The sequence below is a fragment of the Peromyscus maniculatus genome, chromosome 4, assembly GCF_049852395.1.
Source record: "Peromyscus maniculatus bairdii isolate BWxNUB_F1_BW_parent chromosome 4, HU_Pman_BW_mat_3.1, whole genome shotgun sequence".
Taxonomy (NCBI): domain Eukaryota; kingdom Metazoa; phylum Chordata; class Mammalia; order Rodentia; family Cricetidae; genus Peromyscus; species Peromyscus maniculatus.
This window is the reverse complement of record NC_134855.1, coordinates 147,914,869-147,925,647: the sequence shown is the minus strand read 5'-3', so window position 1 is coordinate 147,925,647 and position 10,779 is coordinate 147,914,869. Positions and strand designations below refer to the sequence as shown.

Here is a 10,779-nt window from a genome sequence, read left to right as displayed (position 1 = left end):
CCCTGCTTGTTAGATGATGATGAAGAGGAAGGTGATTCATTAAATTATACTTTGGGGGAGCACAGAAGTGCCAGAGTACATACATAAGCCAGGGTCCTAGACAGCACACTCAGCCATGGCTGTCTTGAGCTTCTGTGGACTGTGCACCAGGAACCCTCTGAAGCCTTCAAGCTGTCAGCACAAATTCCACCAGGGAATGAGCAACACCCTGAGCTTCCTCAGACCCCTCTGAAACTCAGCCAAGGAGAAGGCATGGAGCAACACTCAGACAGCTCCTGGAGCCTCTGGCCCTGGGCATGGTGCCCTCGCTTGTGGAGATGGAAACAGCAAGGCCTGTCTAACTGGAAGATGCCTCATTGTTCCTGACACCTTGGACTTAAAACCCACCATTACTGCCACTTCCCATTGCCCTGCTAGGCTGGACGATGTGGAGAGGGAGGAGGGGAGAGAAAAGGGAGGAGACCTTGCAGTCAGGGGGGGGCCTGGGAAGGAGGCTACTGAGAACGCTCTCTTGTGATATAGGGTCCAATATGGGGGACCCATGCACCTTTTCTATAAGAGAACCCTAAATGGGAGTGTCACTTTTCTTAATTACTGCCCAAGTCATGAGGTAGTATCACATTAAAAATTTCCCTTCTATTTTTAATTCTTTCAACCCTTCAGATGACATCAAGTGAAATAATTTCAATTAGTTTTAGCATCTCTAACACAGATGACATTGCTACCTTCCCAACCAAGAGCTAAGTCTGTTGGGCAACAGTACCCAGGCCAAGCTCAGTAAAGATGTCCAGTTCTCACTGTACTTTTCCTTTTTAGAGTTACCTGCTTGCAAAGGGAAGTGCCCTTAAACCGCTCAAGGAATGGCAGAAGGTTTTTACTTAAATCAGATCCACAAAGGTTCTATAAACATTAAAGAAAACACCAGACATGCTCTTGCAGACGCTCTAAAAACCCAGAGGAGAAATAGAGAGGGTGGCATGCAGGGAACAAAAGTCTTGGAAGATAAGCCTTGACAGCCTTGCTCTGAGGACCTTAGGGAAATTCTGGAAGGTTCTAGAGGCCAGTCCTGAGGAAGCTGCTTGGAGACTAGGCTCCTGCAGCCTGCAGGGGCCCCCCAGCCCCTGCATTCTCAGAGCAAACATCAGTCTCCCTGCTCTTTGTCCTTAATGACCACAGCCATGGGGGAGCAGCTTTTACTCCCAAGGAGGCTGTCTGTATCCAGTCCATGAGGAGAGACCTAAATTGGCATTCCACATAGTAATAAAAAAATTCCCAGCAATTATTAAAAGATTCTTATCTCTTGCTCCCTACGTGGATAATGAGTTCCTTCTCTGCTGGACTGAGACAGGCTGTCTCTGCTCACACTTAATGAAACCGGACCAAGTTTGCAAATGAGCCTGCCCTGCCTCTCCCCTTAACCTCTGCTTGTCGAGCTGTGCATCAAAACTCTGGCTTCTGTCTTTTCTTATTAACAGCCGGTAATCTTACCAGGGACCTTGCCTTGGCACTTCCTCTTTATGTGTGCAGATCTGGCTTTTGCTGGACATAACTACTGGGGATTTTAGCTTCTGGATCTATAGTTAGGACATCTAGGGGACCACGATTAGACAACAGTGTGGGGGGACAGGCAAGTTTTATCGTGTATTTTTCTGTTAAGTCATTAATTCACGATCACTTTTTTCATAGGATCCGATGATCCTGGACACTGTTTAGTGATGGTTTTAATGGCTGTCCTCTCTACTTGGGCTGTTGTTGTGAAATCGCTCTTTTTGGACGTTCAGAGACTTCCCTTATTTTGATATCATTTCAATTAAAAAAAAAAAACCTTTGAAATAGGATTAGCTCCTTTTAAGTGAGGTGTTAGACAGCTTTTCCTGAAAGACTCACCCATGCTTCCTGCCCTGGAAGACAAAGAAAGAGATGTAATTGTGTGCTCAGGCGGGTAGTTCGAGGATGTATAGGCTATTATTTTCACACTGAATGGGTGCTGTTCTCAGAAAATTCTGGATCTGTGAAGTATGACTGCCTTTGTAGGTTTCTTGTAGGTTTTTGTTAGAGAATAACCATCCACTTCAGTAGGGCTTCATTCAGATACTTCCAGATATCTGTTGTTATAATGCTGTGTAACAAAGCTCACCCAAAGCATGGCAGCTTAACAAATTTGTGTGTGTGTGTGTGTGTGTGTGTGTGTGTGTGTGTGTGTTAGCTTTTATATAACCATCACACACACACACACACACACACACACACACACACACACACACACACACACACTAGCTTCCTGATTGTTAGGACTGGGAAATCAAGCAGGCAGGATTCTTTTGTCCCATTATTTTGCCCCTTATGACACAGCAGGCATTGGGGGGGAGGGTATTTACCTGGTGACAAGCTTGATCTGAATGTCCTAAGTGGCTTTGTTTGCATGCTTGGCACCTTGGAGAGGATGTACTCTCTTTGAAGACTCTCCTTGAGTGGGCTCCTTCCTCTCTCTATGTGTTCTCACTCAAGTCTCCAGCAAGCCTGGACCTTTTCTGTGATTGATCAGGTTCCCAGGGATATTTCTAGAAGCAGGAAGCAGAAGGTGCTGGCCTCTTACAGATTCCGTGTCTGATGTGCACAATCTCCTTAATGTCTTCCACACCCAGTGAATTGCCAGTCCCACCTGGCTGGCATACAGAAGGAGGCTCTTTCAGGCATTCTTACACCTAGCTGTGCATAAAAGTAACTTGGGAAACTTGAAACAAAAGAAAATATCCTGGAATCTCCTCAACTAGATCCTGATTTCAAAGCACAGGGTTGGGAGACAGGAATCTGTGTGTCCTGGCTCATTTTCAATGGTTTTGATGTGAGCCAGGGTTGATAACTACTGGTCTGTGTCCTTTTGCAACCATTTTATTAACTTCCTAAAGTGCTGGGTCCTCCTTTCAAAAGGACTAGGCAATTAGCCCTCTCAGCTGGTCAAACCAGCTTGGTTATTGAGGAGGGAGAGCCCCAGGGTGTGTTTTCTATAGTTAGGGCCTGACCAGTGACCTTACCTAGCTGCCCTACAGATGCCATTGGTCACCAGGGCAACCCAGCCAGGGAAGGTTAATGGCTCAGAGGAAACATGCCTTAACTGTTGGGAGTGGGGGTGGAGACAGCCCTAAGAGCGGGCTATGATGAATGTGTCACCTCTGAGTAGTCTCCTCATTTTCTATCCTAAAAATATGGCTTTTGAAGTCTTCTTGCATCTTCAAATAAAGTTTGAGATCCTTTGCTATCCCCAAAGTTTATGCCATTACTATCCCTTACCGCTCCCCCTTTTTCCCGAGGGCATCTATAGTGAAATTATTCATTCATCTAATGGTGGTTAAGAGAGAGATCCTGAATTTAAAGACATAAAGTAGAATTTGGCTCTAGTGTAAGGGCGTAAGTACATTGTATCATAATGACCCTTTCATCACTTTAATTTCTTCACTATGCAAAATCCTGGTATAGTCAGTACATATCTTACTTGGGAAATAAAATATAAAGAGTACTTACATTGTCTGTGGCACGGAAAGCTCAGGAATTAGTTTTGACTGTCAATACTTTTTTTAATTTGTTTTATTTTGGTAAAACTTAACATACAATCTACCCTCAACATATTTTAACTGTACCATACAATATTGTTATTTATGGATAATGTATAGCAAGTGCCTGGAACTTATTTACATGCCATAATTGAAGCTCCATACCATCCACTTTCCTGGGCCCGTGGTGATCACTATCTATGCTCTGCTTCATGAGTACATTTATTTTAAATATCTCACACTAGGTAGAAGCTTGAGATATTTGTTGCTCTGTGACTGGCTTATTTCACTTTGCATAATGTCCCCAAGGCATAATGTCCTGATGGCTCACAGTGCAGGATTTTCATTGGAATGTTGGGCCTGATATTAAGGTGTGACAGTTATGTGCCCTTTCTGAGAAATGCATACTAACATGATGCTTTCCTTGTGTGAACATCACAACATTAAGCACTCTGCATAATTGCATGTGTTACACTGTTATCAGGTAGAAACGCAGTGGAGTCATTTATACCAAAGTCTCCGCAGATAAGTGAGCAATGTGTTAGGCCACTAGAGCTACCATGGGTTAGCAGCGCTAATGATGAAACATCACCCACCCATGTCTGAGGTTTTTTAGTCATAGATTGATCCTCTATGGAGTATTCAAAGTCAGAGCTCTTGGATTTTATGTCATAATCCCTAAAAGACACAACCCTAAGGTTTTAAGTCCCCAATGATTAAAATTCCTCATCTAAAAATCTATAAAAATCGCAATCTTGATAGATTAAAATTTCAAATATTGAAATTCTAAGAGCCAACATCACCCAAAGGGTAGTCCTTATTTTATACAGGCTGAAAAGGAGAAAGTGAAACCTAAATTCTGGGGAGTGGATCAGCCATGCCATAGGAGAATAACAAAAAGTTCCATTAAACATTTGTCATGTGACTGCAGTGGCATTCTTTCCAGCTAACGGAATCCCCAGAACTTTAAATAAATTAAAGATGTATTTGCTGTGGAAGATGCTGGCCAGTTTGAAAATAACTATGTACATGACAGCCTTCTGCAGCACTGTTGCTTCGGATTCACGAGTATGCTTTCTAACAAACCTCTGATCTGTTCATGAACACATATGGAATGCATCTCTGCACATCCAAAACAACACAGAAACACGACACATGTGTTGGGAAAACAACAGTGAAAGATCGTTCCACGTATATCAAATCATAGCCCAATTTCAAAAAGAACAATGTCACATAGGAAATAAGTATGAGTGTATTCTCCAAGGAGAATCAATGGTCTGAAAGACAGAAAAATAAGAAATAAAAAGGCAACTCTTCATCAAAATAAAAACCTTCATAATACAGCCCATGCTTGTGAGAGTGAGTGGGCTCCTACAGACTGCCTCTGCATTTTCCCATCATCTATCCCTATAATGCACTTTTTACGCACCAGTTTTTCTTTTCAGTTGTTTCTATTTGTTTTTTTTTTTTGTATTAGTTTTGCCTCTATTATTTTAACCCAATGTGATGCTTTTTTTTTTTTTTTTTTTGGAAATTCAATATGCTACGTATTTCATCTTCATAGATTTTCCAAAGAGATATAGGTTGTGAAAAGACTTTCAGAGAGTTCTAATTCATTTTGTGCATTCTTTTGCAAAGCTGATTCCACAGAAGTCCATTATCACATAGGTAACTGTGTGTAAACATTATGCTTATGCATAAAATTGTGGAAACCTCCCCTAATCAATAAAGAGGTGTATCCTGGTGTATTTGTATTATGAAAGATAAAATTACTTGCTATCTCAGCTCTTTGGATGGTTGCAGATGTAGTGTTAACCCATCATAGTTTTTGATTGATTCCATCCAAAGACATAGACTTTCTGTTATCCTCATTCAGATGACTGCCATTCCAAAGTGGGGTTTGCACAGTTCCCAGTCATAGTGGCATGAGTTTATATATTTTTCCTTTTCACTTATGTACTGACAAAGTTTATCTGTTTATCCCTTTATATGCACCCAATTATTATAAGTGTCTTTGAATGCTAATACTTATAAAATATAAATTTTGTTATTACCTATTTTACTGTGAAAGGTGGATGTATTGGTAAGTTTTCCATTGCTGTAGTAAAACACAAAGGATGCAATCATTTGTAAGAAAATTATGTTTATTTAGCTTCTAATTCTGGAAGCCTAAGAAGAGTTGTTGGCCTCTGCTCAGCTCTGGTGAGTCCACAGGAGGATGGAACAACAGAAGCTGGAGTACACACAGGAGGGATGACCTGGGGAGATGAGAAACCTGACTCTTGTTTAACTTAGTTTTCACTTCTTACACCCTTGTTTCTAATATGTGGGTAAGAAGAAGATGGTTTGAACATCTTTGTGTATGTTTCCAGATGACGGCTGTAGTGACGAGGATAGAACAATGTCCAAGAGCTATTGTGAAGAGTAAGTTAAATAGGAATAAAGACATGTTTACAAATCACTCTCAGAAGAGTTAACTGGCTCCACGAGACCAGCTTTAATCCCTTCCAAAGACAGCGTTCTCAGTGGCCTAATTCCCCCAATTCAACCTATTTCTTGAAAGTTCCACCAATATTCATTACTCTATTGAGGATTAACTTCCCAACAGAAAATAGTGATCTATGAAATGTTTTGCCATGATTTATGTTTCTCAAATAAATTATTCTTTAAAAGTGCAAGTTTATGAATTGTAAGAAACTTTAGGGCCGGTGAGATGGCTCAGTGAGTGACCTGAGTTCCTCTGATTTTCACATGTGTACCATGGTACACACACACACACACACACACACACACACACACACACACACACACACACACACACACAGAGAGAGAGAGAGAGAGAGAGAGAGAGAGAGAGAGAGAGAGAGAGAGGAGATTAATATAAAAGAAGATTAAAAATTTAAAATTCTTTTCCTAGCATTGTATCTTTTTGGATTTTGACTCTTCTGTATTAAAATGTTCACTAGGTTGAAAGGACACAGACTACAAGCCTGGCTGGAATTTTTCTTCCCTTCTAACTGCTCACTTCATCCTCATAATTCATCCGAATACAGAACATATGCCCTTATGATAACCTGTGAAGATTCTTAATGCGCTATATAGAACCCTGAATGCCATGTGAAGAGCCCAAAGGGGCATATGTAGACCAAATGAGAGTCTCTAGAGACATAGTACCAATATAGTGCCCACGGTGCCCAATAAGGAGCATGTAGGGACTGATGTAGGACTCATAGCAGCATTTATATGCTTTATGGTACCCTATATACAGCTCACAGTGCACTTTTCCAGACCACTTAGTAGTCTCACAGAGTTCATTCTTCATTTTTATGCACCACATAGTACACTACACTTTATAGAAGTAACTGTCCTACATATGACATATATTGCTTTATACTGAGGCTGTAATTGTTCCATATTGATTTAATATTGCAATGTGTATACCCATGTTGCCCTGTAGAGTGACTATAGTACATGTATAAGAATACAGTGAATGTTGTAGAGGCCACACTATCTTGAGAAGACATAATTATGCTTTTCAAATACTGACCAGTGTTAATCTTATATTCTGCTGTATTAAGCTCATATTGCCCTTTAAAGAGCTCATAGTTTAATTTTAAAGGCCATAGTGTTTATACTAACCACAGAGAAACCTATATTGAGGTAATAATGCTATGCATACATTTCATATTGAATTGGCATTGACCCTTACAGAGCTCTCTGTGCTTCATATAGGACTATACAGAGCTCCTGGTGCCCTATGTAGATTCATAACCAACCATTGTAGAGCTCATTAGAGGCCACAGGGTCTTGTCTGTAACTCATAGGGCACTGTCCTTGTGTCTTGTATTGAGCTCACAATACATCTGTCCATGTGCATAATGCACCCTCTTTAGTGCATGGTAAACCTTCACAGACCTCATAGTACTCTGTGCTCAACTCATATATCTCAGGAAGCCCTGACATCACTCACAGTGCATAGTAGAGACTTAATAAAACCCATTATAAAGCTCTCAGTGCACTTTTATATAGCTCACAATGCCCCTCTGTAGACGAATCTTGATAGGATAAGTTCACCCAGCCCTACACTGAACTCATTTTGCCCTTTTAAGAGCCCACAGTGTCATTCATTAAAGCTCATAGAGAACCTATATAGGTTCTTTAGTGCCTAGCATAGTCTTCACACTGTAATATAAGAGCTATACCTTTATTGAGGTCATGGCTGATGATTTACAGCTCATCATGAAATTTCTAGATGCTTTAGTATCCAGTATAGAACTCTGTGCTCTGCCAGAGGTTGCATTGCCTTCTATAAACCTGATATTGTCCTAATTGGCCTCATATTGATGTGGAGAAAACTTGTAATGCAGCATTTAAAGCATGTAGAACTGAGCATGGTGGTGCATGCCTTTAATCTCAGCACTTGTGAGGCAGAGGCAGGAGGATCTCTGTGAGTTTGAGGCCATTCTAGTTTATATAGCAAGCTCCATGGCTACATTGAGAGATCCTTTCTCAAAAAACAAAAACAAAACAGCTCATAGGCCACTTTTACTTTTTAGAGGTCATACTGCACTGTGTAGAAACCACTGTTCCATTTGTACAAGTTACCTGTTGCTTACAGAGCTCATACTACATGAATCAGAGTTCATATGTACTGTATAGAACTCACAGTGCCCTTTGCAGAAGTTGGAATGTCTATATACACTATGTATATTCTTTATAGAGCTCATACTTCACTTGTACAAAATAAATGTGAAAGATGAGTATTAGGTTTACTTTCTTTGAGGGGTTAATGAATAAACACATTTGCTTTTGTTGATCATGTTATTTTCTTGCAACTGTTCTGGTTTTCCATTATACCTTTTGGCTATTGGCAATGCCAAAAATGAAGGTAATTAGCTACCTTCTAATAAAACTTTATTAATAAACAGCAGTCAGTGGGCTAGACTGTGGTCTTAGTCTATAGCTTCCTTGTCTTTGTATGACATAGTTTTAGTGTAATGTGTTTGAGGTCATACTTGTGGTCAAAATGGACTCTTCCTAATTCACTTCCATCTCCAACATCTTGGTTCCCTTAGTTTTCCTCCTCTTATGCCTTTTCCCTCTTTTTTAAAATAGTTCTCTTATCATCTATTTCTTAGCCAACACCATGGTGAAAATAATAGACTTATATTCAAGAGTTACTGTGACAAGAAAGTTAAATCAAAATTATGGGAAATATAGCACTTCCGCGTGTTTGTTCAGCTGGTCGAGAAAGGCATGGAAGATGGGTGCAGAAGCAAACTCTCCTTTGCAGCCAGAACTCATTGTTCAGCACGAGTTGTGATGCAGACAAGAAGGTTTATGACACACAAGACATCTCAAAGGGGTGATGGTGTTGATCCGGTTGGCTCTAAGAACAGTTTATAACTTAGATGCATTGGTAATGTGAAAACAAAGATGTACCAAATCAGCATCCCAATTTTCATGTGATAGATACATGATAGATAGAATACTTTCTGCTATGGGGTGGTCTGTATGTCAAATAAAACACTGATTGGTCAGTGGCTAGGCAGGAAATAGGTGGGACAAGGAGAGAGGAGAATTCTGGGAAGCAGAAGGCTGAGGCAGAGAGACACCGCCAGCCGCCGCCATGACCAGCAGCATGTGAAGACGCCGGTAAGCCACCAGCCACGTGGCAAGGTATAGATTTATGGAAATGGATTAATTTAAGCTATAAGAACAGTTAGCAAGAAGCCTGCGACGGCCATACAGTTTGTAAGTGATATAAGTCTCTGTGTTTACTTGGTTGGGTCTGAGCAGCTGTGGGACTGGCGGGTGACAAAGATTTGTCCTGACTGTGGTCAAGGCAGAAAAACTCGAGCTACAACTTTCTTTTTAGAAGTCTTGTTAGATCATGAGGGTGGGAGTTGAAGATTCCTGTCCCACTGTAATTGGGGGCTTCTTTCAATGTAGGAAGTAGTAAGTTGTCTATGTAAATCTTTATTGTTTTTATTTTTAAGAATTGTTGGTTTCCCAATTGTGATACTAATTTCTTAAAGAGCCTTAGACTAAAAAGCAACCAAACAAGCAAAGAGGCAAAACTTCTGGTAAATGCTTGGATAGATATGCACATGTGTACACATGCATGCATTCATGTGAAAAGCAAGGAATCATAATTCTGAGATCATCATTCATTCAAATACCCCACACCATATGTGAGTGGGACCATCTCCTAGCCCAGTATTACTCAGCAATACTTGGTATTAATTTTGGAAAGGAGAAATTTGGAGACACACACATAGAAAGGAAGGCAGAGATCTACAAGGCACAAACACCATAGATTGCCAGCAAATGTCACATGTTCATAAAGAGGCACAAGCCAGATTCTTCATTACAGTCTACAAAAGGATCCAATTGTGCTGAAACCTTAGCTTGGCTTTCTGCCTCTGGTATTCCTGTTTTGTTTTGTAAACTACCAATTTTGTGCCACCTTGTGATAAGAGTCCTCATGAAGAACTAGACTTGCAATTATCCTCTTAGTACTAGGGGTAATAATAATCACAGCAAGTACTCCAGGCTGAACCATAACCACAGCAGCCATGTTAGACCTCCCTTTGTGCATTATTTTGACTTGTGCTTCAAAGTCTCTCATGAGCTAGTTGAAATTATTATTACCATTTCATAGGGGGGAAACTGAGGCTTAAGGCCTTAGAGAGCTCAAAGATTATTTTCAGTGTCATCCATATGAGGAGTTTGGCAAAATTTGGACCTCAGTCACCTTAATTCCAAAGCCACTCTGTGACTCTGGAGATTCTCAGGCAGAGAAAGTTCATGGGAGTCACTCCAGAGGTCATTCACTTTCCATTAGCCTCTGGAAATGAGAAGTGGTGAGAGATTTGAAAAGTGTGATGTTGACAATGCAGGGGTTAAGTGGGAGAGAACGGTCCCTGGGGCTGAGTCATCTGTTGGTCCTCCAATGTTCCGTCTCAGCGCCCCTGAGTCCAGGCTGTTTCCCTGTCATCACTGGCCTATTTTCTTGTAAGACATCTTAGTCATAAACTCAGTATGTCCTTTCTCCATCAGAAAACCCAGGCAAGCGTCTGGGAAACACCCCAAACCAGTTTTGCAGCCTGGGTTCATCATACTATAAGTCAGAAGATTGGGACAGGATTGAGTTCAGAGGTTAATTGAAGTCAGAAGTTTGGAAACTTTTTAATTGTTGATTTAATTATGTGCCACTCCTCCCTCA

General features: G+C 40.8%; 1 non-coding gene across 1 annotated transcript; it reads left to right on the top strand.

Annotated features, from left to right (window-relative positions):
* Positions 1-8,769: 8,769 nt before the first annotated feature.
* LOC121829237 (small nucleolar RNA SNORA40) lies at positions 8,770-8,894 on the top strand. The gene has a single exon (XR_006072019.1). It is a non-coding gene; the product is annotated as a small nucleolar RNA SNORA40 (small nucleolar RNA).
* The last annotated feature ends 1,885 nt before the right edge of the window (positions 8,895-10,779 follow it).